Source organism: Pteropus vampyrus, unplaced genomic scaffold (assembly GCF_000151845.1).
Source record: "Pteropus vampyrus isolate Shadow unplaced genomic scaffold, Pvam_2.0 Scaffold48, whole genome shotgun sequence".
NCBI classification, from domain to species: Eukaryota; Metazoa; Chordata; class Mammalia; order Chiroptera; family Pteropodidae; genus Pteropus; species Pteropus vampyrus.
This window is the reverse complement of record NW_011888829.1, coordinates 7,196,575-7,212,022: the sequence shown is the minus strand read 5'-3', so window position 1 is coordinate 7,212,022 and position 15,448 is coordinate 7,196,575. Positions and strand designations below refer to the sequence as shown.

Sequence of the window (15,448 nt, the reverse complement as noted above, 5' to 3'; positions counted from 1 at the left end):
GCCTTCACCCCCTCCTGCTCAGAGTCACATCCCTGGATGTCACAAGATGCACTGATCTGCTGCTCAGGGACCCGGGCCATCCATGTCTGAGCCTTGCACACAACACTCCCCAGCAAAGGTGAGAGCATTTCTCGCAATTGCCTTTCCCAGATCCTGTGGTTATGGAGAGTTGTCAGGAGCAATTTTCTATTAGAGCCGAGTGAATTGCTCACTCAGCCATTAAATCTAATAATAACAATGATAGAAGTAATAACCTCAAGTTTACAGTATCTCTCTCATCATAATAATGCCTGGCCATTGCTCTCAGGCTTTCCGTCCATGCCTCCCCTTCAGGGGTCTCAAAGCACCAGCTCGCCATCCCACCTGCTCAGGGACCAATGTTGGAAGAGGGGTGGCAGAACCAGGAGTTGGCCTGCTTGCCTCAAGCCTTGGGTGTGCTGCCTGAATGGCAGTGAGGGTCCCAGGGGGTCAGGGCTGTTGATCCTGGTCTCCCCTTTCTCCAGAAGGAGCAGTGCCCCAGGAACCAGCAGTGACAGTTGAGGATCTGGGGGAGAGGGGAAGGAATACTTGGGTGTCGAGAACTGGATTCTAGACCCCTGCTCAGCCACAAACTTCTGAGCGACCTTGGGCAAGGCAATGAACTTCAACGGGCAATGTGTATAGCTTCTCTGTAAATATACATAAATGATTTCAAATTCCCTTCAAGCACCCACATCTTATTAACAATGAGTTAACGGTTAATTAAGCGGACACTCCAAAAGCCTCTGGAATGCTGACTCTCCTTCCGCCTTCATGCCTATGAAAGGAGTGGGAGGAAACTACGTGTCCACCTTGGGTGTGGAAAAGATGTCACAGTGTTTTGCACATAACGCCTGAGACCTTCAGGCCAGGGAATGGACGACCTTTTTGCTTAAGCTGAAACTCGGGCTGACATGGTGCGTGGGACCTAGCCTTTTCCTGTTCCGTTTCCTGGGAGCATAGTCTGCTCTGAAATCCTGCGGCTTCTCTCTTCAGCACCTCCAGCCCCTGTCCTCTGTGACCCCTGGCCTTTGCGGCTGTGTTTGGAAGCAAGAGCATCTCCATCCCAATCTTGTTGAACCTGCGCAGGGGCCTCATCCAAAGGCAGCTGTGATGATGTCAAGAAGGGAAGTCATCCATGGCAAAGGCGACTGGTTCTTATCTGAGGAGCTGGGATTTGGAATCCCTCAGTGGGATAACTTAATCAAGGATTATTACATGACAGGGGGTCAATTTCTGTAACCAAGTAAGAGAAATGGCGCCAACGAGTGTTCAGACCTGGATGGGACAGAAGTACCTGCAGGAAGTGAGGGGTGTTCACGGAACTGGGATGAGCTGAACGGCAAAGGCGGGGCATCTCCTCCAGCGGGAACCTTTGCAGACAGAGAGGTTCTCATGGGCCCAGGGAGCTTGCAGGGGGCGGCGCTGGGCTAGCATTGCCTTTCCCTAGCTTTCTCTTTGAGACTTACAGTCAGGAACATGTTGCCACCCAGGACACATGTGCTCATAGACAACTGAAGGAAAAGTTCCATTTATATGTGACGTGCATTCTGATCCTTTCTCATTTAAAAAAATAGAACACTGGTTATGACCCACTAAATTGCTTCCAGGACACATTAATGTGTCTCACGCCACAATTTAAAAGTCATTGGATTCGATGATCTCAAAAGGACATTACCGGTTTCCAATGTTGTGGTTTAAAACCAGGCAGGACAGATGTCCTGCTCAGCTACTTGTTCCCACATGACAGCCTTCCCTGGGCATGGCTGGCCGGGAGGTTGTGGGGAGGGGTCTCCACCACCAGCTTGTTACCGGGACTCCAGGCCTGATGCTAACTAGACAACATGTGTGCAGAGCGATGATGGGCTCCCCCAGATCCTCCCTGTCCTGCACCTGCTCCCAGCCCAGGGCTGGTGCTCTCCTGGATCCTCAGCACGGAGGAAGGAGAGGGAAGCTGGGAGGTGGGAAGCTAGCAACAAGCACCAGGCAACCGCGGGGTAACCGAGCAAAGGCGAGTGTCAGGGGAAGCTGCATGAGGAGAGGCGTCGGGGTCCCCCTCCCCAACTCCTCCATGGCTCCTGCTGCTAACAGCCCCACTGGGACAGCAGGTGTGGCTGGAACAGCACAGGCTGCCTGATTGTGCCTGGGACTCAGCTGCCGGAGGACGATGGCCACTGTGGGGGTCTGCAAGGAGGCCTGGAGGGCGGAAATGCCGAGAGGTGAGAGTCAGGCTTGGGGGGCTTGACTGTCCGGGAGAGATCAGGTAGGAGGGAGCATCTCTCCACTTCAGTGAGAGGAATCAGCACAGCGAGCCGCTTCCCAGGGACCCTGTGGGGACATGCTTGTGAGACACCATCCAAAACTTTGCCACCGTCGGCACCTTGTCTCGTAAGTGCTGACAGTGGCACCTTTCAGCAGGACCCGTTGTTGGACCGGCACAGGACTCATGCCACTGTCAGCCCCTCTGTCCTTCCCCTTTCTTCCACACTGAGAGAACTTCACTCCCTCTCCGGGGTCCTGGAAGATCTAATTCTTCCCCGTTTATAAGGTGCTTTGGACATAGCCGTCTTTTGTACATGTATTTAGCCACTATTGCTCCACTAATGAAATGCATTCAAATATTGTGATAATTTTATAACATCTGTAAATATTTTACGCTATGTAACATCTCTTTAATGGAATTCTGAGGCTTGGCGGAAAATATTTCCGTGGCAGAGAATGGAAAGCAGTCTTTTTATTTCTTTTTAAAGCCCAGAGAACAGTCTCAGTGATTCTATGTAAAAACAGGTAGATCTTTTGCTATGAATTGTTCCCTGGTGTTTTATGAGATTTGTGCTTACTTTAGAAAGTGATACCTTCGATTCTGTGGCCTGACTGCGAACAATGAGAAAAATCAGGATTTAGGGACCACTCATTATATTAGGGCCAGAATCGGGTTTGGACTTTATTAAACCTGATGAGTAGCATTGGTTGGGAGGGGGGAGGCTGAATCCCTTCTCCATCCATGTAGAGATGTTGGACTAGAGGAGAAATAATCTTCCTGATATTCTTCATACCCATCCCTTCAGACTCACTGTGCATGGGACATCAGTCTTGAATGGGGATATGATGGGTGGCTCTTATTAGAGTCTAATTTTCCAAGTATAAGATAAAACAGATTACGAAACACTGTAATAAAAAAATGCAGTACCGTCCATCATTTTTGTTGTTCTATTTACCCAGTTTTTCTATTAACCAGAATGCCTACACATTTACATCGGCAGGTCAATGTTTGGGGAGATTACTCTAAGTACTGTAAAAATCTTAGAATTATTTAATTTTAAATAATTCTTAAAAAATACATTATATTCAGCATAGTTTTATTGTGAAGACAAACAGGTTGCTTTTTAGTCTTTTGAAAATCCATCACCCCTTGCCCCAAATCTGTGCTTCAGTGGCTCACAATACTTATTCCCTAAGCAGGGTCCTCATAAACGAGAGTTCTCTCCAGCATTCTTCACAGTGACCATGAGTTTTATCAGAAGTTAGGACTGGAAACGATAAACAATAAGAATATTTTGAGTCTGAAGGGAGAACACTAAATAACTAGTGTTCCCATTTTCTATAATCAGGGGGTTGGTTTAGTGACTGTTGCTATCGCCAAAATCTAATTATTCTATGATGCTATGACTCACTCAGGAGCCTCCTCCAGCGGACATACATTCCCAAGTCCCACCCTCCTCTCCTCACTGCCCCAAAGCATTTAATTCTTCTTAAATGAGTCAGCTTTGTTGGGTGGTTTACAAACGCTTTCATTCTGGGGCTTCCTGAGCCAAAATAGAAAGTTTTTTCTTTTCTTTTCTTTTTTTCTTTTTTTCTTAAGCGTTAAAGCCTATATTAAATTGATGAGTCCTGACATTATCCATGTAATGATGAGTTTCAACTCAGGAAAACAAAGATATCATTGTTTGTCCTCTCGCCCAGACCATCAGAGAACATGAACTTGTGGCATCTCAATGCTCTCAGAGCTCTTATAAGGCAGAACGGGGCAAGGAAGCTGCCAGAAAACAAGCTCCCAATGATGAGATACTAATTAATGGAGGAATAAAAGCTGGCCCAAGCATCTGAATTTGTAAGTCTTCGCTCTATCTGTTTAGTCGCCTTCTCTCAAGACTTTTTTCGCATTCCGGGAGGGGAGCAGGGGCTTCCTGGTGGCACGTTCCACCCAGCACATGCCGCTTGGCAAGACCAGTGGGACTTGCTGGGCTCCTGTCTGCTGAGAATGAAGGAGCCACCACTCGAGAGATAACAGCCTCCCAGCCCGGGGAACAAGATGCCAGGCCTTGGAGGAATGATAGCAGGACTGACATATTCTTTGTCATCTGCTTGCCCTACCATTGGTGGCAGGATCCAAGGACCCAGCTGAGAAGAATAACAAGGAAAGCCATGTTCTTGTGGAAATAGCTTCTGCTATCCAAGTATTCTAGTCCACCAACTCTGTTTCAGATTTAAGATTTAATTAGCTTCATTAGTAGCATAAATAAGAATGCTAATAGCTTTGCCTCACTCAGAGTGACTGGCGGCACACCTCCCAACGAGCTCACGGGTTTCGGTCACGCTCAGGCCCAAGCTATTCAACATGGAATCGATCCAGACAACATCGGTTTTTGTTGTGGATTTTCCAGAATCGTCCTTTCAAAGTTCTCAGATCGTATGTCCTGATTTGGGGGTTCAAAAATCATGGGTGCTATTATTTGTGTATTCTTAATCCCTTCCCACTGGGTACTCAGTCTGATCTAAAAACCCCAGCTGCTCTGACTTCCTCTCGCCCCCAGAGATATTCTGGAACAGGCGAAAAAGCGAGAAGAGGAAGGAACCCTCACTGAGCACCTACTATGTTCCAGGTGCTCGCCTCCCAGGAACCTCAGAGGGTGGACATTACCATCCCCCACTTTAGAGATGAAGAAATCGAGGTCAGAGACGAAGGAGCTGTTGACAAAGCTGGGAACCGAGCATAGAACATTCGGACCACACAGCTCTCTTCACCAAAACATGCTGCTTTTCAGCAAAACGGTTGAGCGCCTGGTTGTTTTCTTGTTATTCTGTAATGTTCCTCTCGGATTCTCTGACCAAAATATATACTCGGGGAGGGCAGGAGCAGCCAAGCCTCTGCTGACTAATTAAGTAATTCTTGTAGTTACAAAAGTTAAAAGTCAATTAGAGCAGCCACTCTGCTCCTGTGTGGACCGTTTCTGATCACTGCTAGCTTCCCGCTCTGACTCGCTCCCATCACACCCGGGAAATTTGGGACATGGAGCCAACAAAAGCTGCCTCTCTCAATCCACTCTGCTGTTGTAATAACAAACCATAAAATTAACTAAATTTCACCGCGGTGTAATGTGCAGCATAAAAGCAGTGGCAATGTGTCTGTGGGGCAAGGGAACATTCATTGAAATCAGTTGCTCTTTATTGCATTGCCAACATTCAACGCTTCCTCTCCCATAAAGGCAGGGAGAATGGCATGAGCAAAAATAGAATGGTCACTTGCAAATGTGCTACACATATCTGTCCACATAGGCAGGCATGGGTGACGTGGAAATAAAGATCGACAAGGGCCATGTGTGCCTGTTCACGCACACATACACAGACACGTCCCATGTCTACACATGTCCCCTGGCTGCGGGAGCACACACAATTGTGCACATGAATATCCAAATGCGTGTGTAGAACTACACAGCTGGAGCAGGGCACATATACCCGCGATGTGTGCATTCAAACTCTCCCGACACGTGTGCAAATGGACAGTCGTATGGAGAGGGATGTGTTTCATTCTCTTTTCATATAAATGTCACCAGTAACCACCTGGCAGAATTCAACAATCGACCGCACCCCGGTAGTAGCAAGTTCAGCCCATTTCCAAATAACAAGGTTTAAAAGCTGGAACACTCTTTTCCTGACCTATTGCTAAGAACAAACAGCCAAGGTAGATAGCTTCAATGATTTCCACAGGCTTGGCTTGATTCAAAATGACACAACCAGCGGGATCTGAGGCTCTGCTTAACACATATTTCCAGGCTGGGTAAACGTGCCCTGCTCACTAACAGGGCTTCTCTTGCACTTTGGGAAAAAAACGGGTGTGTGAGGACAGAAAGCCACTCATAGCAGTCGAGTGAGTCTGCAGCTGAATGACTCTGCCTTTGCACAGTCCACAGAGCCAGGAAGTTCTCCCGACTGTCTGCCCTAAGTCCTTTCTCAAGCAATTAAGTCCATTTCCTCTCATGGTGAGAGAAAACAGCTACTCATAACACTCTTTATGTATATGCTGTACAAACCTATAAATTCACCTCTCAGATGGCAAGGTCCTCTCTGAAATTCACTGACATGTTCATCCTCTACCCGTCTCAGAGTCCCCACTGCATACTGCGGTGAGGGGAAGTTCTGCAGACTTTCGATTTCTGCAAGGACTGCTGGATCCAAGGCTACCGTGCGCCTCACTAAGAGCGCTGGACTAGGAGTCAGGAGAGCTGGTTCCTTGCCAGTTCTGCCGCCGACACAGAAACTTTGATTCAAATTTCTCTTGGCCTCTAAATGAGGCGGCGACACTTTCGTAGGTCAGTGAGGCTCCCCTCCAAACTCTATGATCCCAAGATGTTTTGAAATCCACTGGCAAGAGGCAAGTGCCAATCTTGTTTTTATGGAAAACGGCATAAAAAAAGAAAACGAATACCTCTGAGGTTGTCAAAGATAGCCAGCTATTATGTCTGATGAAATGTAATTGGTAAGAAGGTGTTCTCCACACTTTAAGGACAAATTGTCTTAGAAATGCCGCTGGTGTGGTAATTATTCAGATATTTACATATTGATTACCGTCCTCCTCCTCCTTCGCATAACGTAAGGATGTCCTATAGACAGCCAGATAGCCTTCTAGTCTAGCCGCAGAATGTCTAATAATGCTCAGAATTCGACAAATAATTACTTAGTGACCACGTTGTAAATACTGAAGTACGGGGTGTGGTCTGGCTCTGGGGGGACAACACTGAACAAGGCACAGATCTGACCTCAGATAATAACTGTGGGATCTGATGACCCCAACTGTTCACTTCATTCATCTGGCACTTAGGTCTCATTCTCTGGACAAGAAAACAGTCCTTTTCTTCCCCCAGGAAGACAAATGTCTGGGCCCCAACAGCATCCCATGGATGTTGGGCTATCCACATGGCAAATGACGGAAGAAGGATGGCTCACATCTCTGCTGGCAAGATGGCATGGACCACCCACCACTGTTCTCCAGGGCAAGCCCCTTCAGAGGATGTGATGGCTGAAGAGGAGGAATGGGAGCCTACAGATCCTTCTGCGATGAGACGTAGCTTATTCTGGAATGCTGAGAAGCCCAGGAAAGAGAAGGACTCCACATGGACTCTGTTCTGGTTCAGGTGATTGATTATTCAGTGATTGATTACCTTGTATTAGGTAAATACAGGGTAAGTGGCATCTTTATCACATTCGGAACAGACAAACTGAGACGCAGTGAAATAAAATGATTAACACCTAGAATCACAGAATGTTAGAGCTGAATCAAATGTCAGACATCTTCTATCTGTCAACTCTTATCCCATATTTGTAAGTGAAAATTCTGAGGCCACATATGTGATGAGTTCTCTATTGTTCTATCTCCAAAATGACATGTCCTACCACACCATGCCAGTGAAAAACATACAAAATTAATCTCATGAAATGATCTGTCAACCGAATCCTAAATTTAATATCAATTCTCAGTCGTATACTCCGTAGATCAATTTTCCATGTTTTATCCCATGAAAAGATTTGTTTAAATAAAACCACTTGGATGTCATTCCATGATGTAGCGGTTAGCACGCCCGCTTTACATGCAGAAGGTCCTGGGTTCGCGCCCCAGTGGAGCCACGGTCCATGGTCTATGGCCATGCCACCCTGAATAAGCCTGATGTCTGATCTTGGAAGCTAAGCAGGGTCGGGCCTGGTTAGTACTTGGATGGGAGACCACCTAGGAAGACCAGGTGCTGTAGGCATAAATAATAATAAATAATAAAATAAATAAATAAATAAAACCGCTGAACTAGAGATTCTTTCCATTCTTCCTTTCTCAAATATAGTGTATATAACACATGCAAGGCATTGGTAAAAAAGGAAAAAGTGTTCCATTTTTTGAAAAGTAGCAGTTATGAATGTATTTGCTTACATATAAATAAATAAACCTTAATGACACAATTTTTCTCTCCACCTTCTTCCCCTCCCCCCCACCTTGGATACAATAATTAGAATTGATTAGACTTGAGTTTTTCTTTTCAGGTTGGGGCAGAAGACTCAAAGGCCCTCACACTTGGTTTAGATGCCGAATTACGAACAGTGCTGACATTCAAGACTTATTGCAACAAGACTACAGAAGACTGGATTTTCACTGGAAGCTTCTTTGAAAATATTGACAAGTTCCTCTAAAAGATTCTTAACTGAAAGAACCTAGCATAGAAGTTGAAGCTAACACTGAAGATTTTTTTTCCCACCAAAGACACTGTAATGTACATACACATCATATATGATAAATAATACAGACTTGGACTAGAAATACTCAGCTTTCCTGCCTGGCTTTAGCAGGGAAATGACGATAAAGTGGAATTCTGAATGCTGCAGATCTCAAGTGGATTTCTTCACTCTCTAGGTCTTGTCTACTACTTTTACTTTTGACCACACAGTGAGTCTGTGGTAAAGCTAAGTTTGAGAATTCAGTGGCATACACTCAGAGCCCTTAGTGGCCTGGTTGAACTTAAAGGGTTGAGTGTTCAAGGAAAATCATACCACACACTTCTCTCACCCCTCTTAAGTTAAAATTGAATGAAAATGAACTTCATGGACTTGGTTGAAGGGAATTGAGGGGAAGGAGAAGCTAAGATGAGGAACATGCATGAAAAAAGCAGAGGGCATTGTTGCTAGGCAACCAGCCCCAGTCCACCAGAGAGGGACCACATGTAAATGAGCCTCAAATCGTTCTGAGCATCAGCTGGTGGGTTCTCCAGGCTCTTCTTCACCCTCTGCCTCCCCACCGCTGTCCTCACCACAGATGAGCTATAGATTTACTGTGCCCCAAGGACAGTTCTGCTCTATGGAGAGAAGCAGGAAAGAGAGGCATAAAGAAGAACAGGAGGAAGCCAAAGAGATGGGAAAACACACAAAAGAATCAAGAAATTGAAAACTAAAGATCTCTTCCATAGCATCATTCCTTAATTAGGTCCAGCTTTCTGCCTAGGTTCTTAACTCATTCTGTGGAACTCACAGCAGTGACACACAGACAGCGAGATCCAGTGTTGGAGGAAGTTGTACAACCTTTCGAGACGCGTGGGATAAGTCTGTGCGAAGGGCAAGGAAGCGGGTTTCTGAGTGTTGTGCGTAAGTTGTTTTTGGAACGTGTCGCATATTTTCTCAGCAGTTTTGCCTCTTTACCTTCACTTCTTAATTCCCCACATGTGGCACTTTGAAGACAGAGAGTTCATATTGGGTGGGGACTGAGCCTCAGCCGAGACCCCTCCACTGAGACAAGGACCGTTCGTTAAGAGCTGGGAGGACTCATGTCCTTTAGCGGCACTGAATTATATCTGAGCACAATTGGGCATTTATTTACCAGCACTGAATAAATTACTAAGACGAAAAGGAAACGATAGCAACGTGAATCTTTCTCCAACTGGGCCTTGGGTCATCCAGCCTTTAACGTACACGTCTCATCTAATCTGAGGCACCAAGTGCATGGTACACTGTAATTTTGTGTACTACTAAGGAAGGAAAAAATGCTGGCAATTAACTAAGACAACACATTGTCGATAGAAGCATTCAGTTCAGAGACGTTGAAATGGGAGGGAAAATGTGTGTCTTGGGGTTATTAAATTACAGAAAAATCTAAATTGCTTAAGATGGCATTCAAGCCCTTCCCAGAGTGGCCCCTGTCAACTTTTCCAGCCTCACACCCTGACCCTACTCCACGGACCAGAGTTTCAGCCAGACCTGGTTCTCCTTTGTTGGCCCACTCGCCCTTTCTTGGTTCTGGGCCTGGGCTGATGCTGCTCCTTTCTCCTAGAAGACAGTCCCTGGCCCCAGCCTCCCCTCTGTGCCTGTGCTGGTCCCCACGCTTCGATTCATCCTCACTTTGGCCCTTACTCTGTCCCTTTGGAGCGCAGTTCTGGGTATTTCAGAGTTTGGTTTTCTCTCTAGGTTATGAGCTCCTTGAGGGAGATAAACTAACCGATAGTTAACATTTATTGAGTTTTCACTCTGTGCCAGATAATATAAGCGTATGCTGCATACATTTCATATGCAAGTGGGTACTGATGTTGTCTAATGAGGGAAATAAGATATAGATATAGCAACTTTGCCAAATTCGCACAGGCTATTGACTAAGTATATTATTGAGTCAAAACGAAATTCAAACCCAGGTCTGGGTGACACCACTGTCCCATTTTTAATCATTCTGGATCTCAGTGGCCTAAGCACCAGCATTACGGGGGGCATGAAGTGAACCTTCAGTAAATGCATGTAACATGAATCGATCCATCTGGATTTTCCCTTTGGTATTGATATGGCTTTGTGGAGACCATTGAGTCTTGCTGTTTCTTATTATTCCTCTTCCCTATAATATCAGAAAAATCATTCCTGTTGTCAGAGAATTTATGATTATAAATAACACAAAGCCTTTAAGACATTACTGAAAACTAAAGAAAAAGGCAACTTGATAAGAATAATAACATTGACTAAATGTATGAATAACAATGTCAATAATAACAATAGAACTCACGAGCCATAGTAATATACTCAGGCAAATAAAGGTTCCGTGAATATAATGAGTTACAAACAGATTCATCTCCACTATAAAATGAGAAGCTTCTGTGATTGTTGTTATTGTTATAAATTAAGCTGGGCTTTAAAATATCATCCTATAGACAATGGTGAGTTTTAATAAATTCAAAAGCACTACCCGAAGCCAGAGTCCTGTTTCTCTGGCTCAGGAATGTTTGTGGATGTAGATGTGAGGCCAGCGTTCCTGCTGGTCACCTCACAGGCCAGCGTGTAGGTGACCTCTGACTTTTGTAAGTTGGCTTAAGAGAGGGAAGCCTGATTGAGCCGTGTGTTTCCCTCAGAAGATGTTTATGAGAGGACCGAGGGACACTAGTATCTGGCAGAGTGTAGTGACACTATTACCTGGGAAAAGGTACGAGACAGTATCAAGTTCTAGGTTGACGTCCATTAAAGAGGTAAGATTATCTTTTAGGTTTAGAAAAACATACTACAAAAAGTAGAAAGAAAGCTACTTTGATATGATAAAGAGTAGACAGAGAAGTCCTTTGTTTAACAAATTTAATTATAGTAAAATCCACATATAAATTGTATTGCCTAACTACTTTTAAGCACACAGTTCAGTAGTATCAAGAGCATTCATATTATTGTGTAACCATTGGCACCATCCATCTCCAGAACTCTGCTTCTTGCAAAACTGAAACTATATCCATTAAACAATAACTCTCTGTTCCTCCCTCCTCCCAGATCCTGGCAGCTACCCTTCTACTGTCTGTCTGGAAAGTCCTTTTTAAATGAACCATTTTAAAATCATTCTTGCATTGCTCTTTTAGGGAGCTTAAAGTCCTTTGAAAAGGGAAGAGTCATCCTTCCAGAGTCCTCCGACTTTAACGGGAGTCACTGGTGTGAGAACAAGTGGGAAACTGAGGCTTGCCTTAGAACACACGATGGACAGGTGAAGTGCGCAGTTGTCACCCTATTTCCCTCCCACCCAGAACCCCCATAACACCCACTGCCAATGTGACTACGGTGTCTTGTCAAGACAATACGGGTGCAGTTGTCTCCTGGAGGCAAAAGGACAAATTACAGGCCTTCTTCAAAGTGCCTGTCCTTTCACCGGAAATGAGTGCATCTCAACAGCATCCAGAGCACGTAAGGCATGCCGTCAATGGGTTACAGGTATGTCAAGATGCAGGTATTTCCCCTGGGGAGGCCATTGTCTGCCCCCTCGTGTAGCCTCAGTGTGCCCCATACAAATGATCACTTCCTATGAGTGCCATGATGGGATGAAGGACTGTTGAAGTACAGATCTTCCCGTCTTACAAGACAAAACGTTCACAAGAACTCTGAGCTCTCTGTGGGGACGGGGAGGCTAGTGCAATAAAGGACTACCTGAGAGTGTCAGCTCCTGACGGGCAAAGACTGTGTGCTCTGCCTACTTTCCTCACTCAGAAACAGTCAGCACGAGCCCCTGCACAGGATGGCTAGGGTCCAGACACGCCCTTTCTCTCAGTGTTCATCTTTAGCTTTCTCCTTCCTCTTCTCTCCTTTATACTATTCCATTATCCACACAGTTGGTTTGATACAGATTCCCAGCAGCTGCTCATCAAAACCTCTTGTATGTCTATCTATCTCTGTCCTCAAAGTGTTGTCATGTCACTTTCTGTATTACAATTTAATTATGTGTTAAGGAAGGGATGAGTTAGAAAGAACTTACTTTTCAATGGAACTAGGGGACAATAATATCTCCAAGGCATGCAGGCACCCTGTGTCTAAAGCCACAGCAATACCCACGACAGTGGGGAAAACCCCTTTCTAATGAGAGAGGTGAGGAGCACCGTGGACTTGATGTGCTCTCTGGAGCATCTCACCTCAGCGTTCCCACTGGAAATTTGTACATAATAAATATTTCCTCCACCAGATCAGGTACCAGAAATTCTTAAACATTGATGAAATGAACAAGCGGATAAATGCATACTTATATTTGGCTAGATCTTAGATCTTTAGAGTAACCCCTTTTGGGGATGGGTGTAGATGTGAAAGCAGGAAATCCCACCGATAAGCAGAGTGTTTAAACCAATAATCAAGAAAACACAGGCATGAAAGTTTAGACTCTTTAACACATTAAGACCTGTTACTTTGTCTGACTCATGATTAGAGTTCTCAGAACACATACAAATATATGGCATTGGTTAACTAACTTCTCTGCTAAATCCAAATAAATCAACAACTGTAAAAAGCTTAACCTCAGTAAATTAACAGCTCCAAAATGTTTTTTGGATAATGGTGAACTATAATAATTTTTACATCCATAGGTGCTTGTTAAACATGCGTTAAACGTTAACACTTTGTTCTACCCAGTACATTGAGCTCTCTTGTAAAAAGACATGTTATTTCTCATCTATGATTATAACAACTACCTAGTTTGCTATGAATCTCTGTCGAATAAATGAATGACTCTGTCAAGAAGAGCATCTGTCAATCTCATAGGGAAGGAAATGACATAATCCACACTTCCAACGCACATGAGTTCAGGTCAGTCTGCTGCTCTGGGAACTCCATGGAGTTGTGCCTTCTAAGTCTTCTGGGCTCGGCCAGCCAACCCCATTTGGAAACTTCCTTCCAATAACCATGACTACATTATGTCCTGGCAGGGTCTCACGGCCTCCAGTGTCTCGCCCCAAGAGTAACTCTTCTGGCAGTGCCAGAACAGGCCCGGCCTCGCGAAAGAGCCCAGCTGGACCATAAATTGTACAGACAAAGATAAAGACACACATTTTCTCTTGGCTCAAAAGCCTTCGGCATGGCATATTACCCTCCCCTCTTCTAGGCCAGCGGGTGTTTACATGGCTTCCCCTTCCCTCCACTATTTCTCCTCTCCCACCCTGTCCCTTTCTCCTCTTCCCCCATCTGCTACACGAGCCAAAATGTTCCTATAATTCCTGGTCACTGGAGCTGCATATCATTTCGGAGCTGGTACAGCAGGCTATTTGTTGGGATGACCTTGAAATGACCCTCTCTCTGGGTCTGAGTCTCAGTGCTGGTTTAACCTTATTCCCACAGACAGCTGTGGGCTGATGAAAAGCACTCAAGTTGAAGTCAGCAGTCCAGACACTGCTGCTTGCTACCTGGGTGACTCTGGGCAAGTTATTTGATCTCTCTGAACCTTAGAAAATAACGCTAACCTCACAGGATGGTTGCAAGCACCAAATGAGATAACTCATAGCTTTAATTAAACTTAATACTTCCAGCATGCCTTGAAGGTTATAAAGTATCTTTACATCTTTGGATCGCCTAGAGAGGAGGCAGGTAGGCATTTTAACTCAGTATTTTTAGGGAAAAAAAATTAAAAACCAAAGTTCAAAAATATTTTGTGAGTTAGTCAAGTCGGTAATAGAAGAGGCAGGGTGAAAATCCAGGTTGTCAGGTTTCCCAGCCAGTGCTAAATCCACCCCGCTCTCTGTAAAGCAAGTCCCGTGACTAGAAATTTTGTGGTAGGCCTGTCTTCTACACATGCCAGAATGTCCACACTGAAATCAAGAAACCTAGATTGTTTTCCACTTTTGGCCACTAGATTTCAACCTGTTTAATTTCTTGGACTCTCTGGGAAGACATGGCATCCTTCATTTACACTTTGTGCCTCAGTTTCCCTCCTCTGTCCACTGCAGCAAAAGCAAGTGCCTCTTCCCTATTGAAAGTGGTTAGGAGAATGTAAGGCACTGACTAAAGTCCTTCGAGATGCTCAGAGATCAGTTCTGGATGAATTACACACACACACACACACACACACACACACCACACACACACAGACTTTTCTAGAAATTTGAACCAGTCTAAGCTCTTGGAAGAAGTGCCCTTGCAGAGGTTCAGGAGATATTATTGATGAGCTGTCTATGTGGGGCCTTGAGTAAAATGGTGAGGAATTTTTGATGGCAATATCAATAGGTGGTGAGATTTGCTCAGCAGTAGGAAGATGACATTAAATGAAGAGTCAGAGGAAGAAATAAAATCGCATCCCTCTGTGCCCTTGGAGACTATGATAAAATATAAATAACATGGACCTGATTCTACTTTTTTTTTTTTTTTCTGATTGCCACTTGGGATAATTAACTAACACAACAAACCAAATAGAAAACTTCGTGGGTTCTTTGGAAACCTCCTCGCCCCTATCCTGATGAAATGACTTGGGTTAGGTAGAATCAAAACACTCAAAGAAGGGGAAAGAGAGGGCAAAGCTAGATCTTTCTTTTCTAGCCCAGAAAGGCTGCTGGGAAGAGCTCAAGGGCCGAAGCAGGGAAGGAAGCTGGGATGCGTCTCCATGACAACCACCCAGGCCCAAGGCCAGTTTCATCACCTGGAAACTAAGCTAGACGTGAACAGGGTATCTGTCGGGAAGTTCAGATTCTCCTAAGCATGAGCCCTTTTGCATGTGTGCATGTGTTTGTGGGTGAGTGTATGTGGTGGTTCGGGGGGGAAGGGGAACATAAAAATCAAGAAAAGGACTAGGAAACTGATGAAATCAGTGCCAGCTAAGTGAACAGGTACTTCTGGGAAAGAGTTGTTGCTGCCCGTGAAAGAGCCATCCAAGATGTCCAGGCAGGAAATGCAGGGTTGATCAAAGAAAGAGAGGCAGTCT

At 45.0% G+C, this 15,448-nt stretch overlaps 1 protein-coding gene and 1 pseudogene across 3 annotated transcripts in view; one reads left to right on the top strand and one right to left on the bottom strand.

Annotated features, from left to right (window-relative positions):
* LOC105291646 (plexin-A4-like) overlaps positions 1 to 15,448 on the bottom strand; it is a 331,962-nt gene that overhangs the window by 88,730 nt on the left and 227,784 nt on the right. The window lies entirely within an intron of this gene.
* On the top strand, positions 7,930 to 8,045 carry LOC111739270 (annotated as a pseudogene).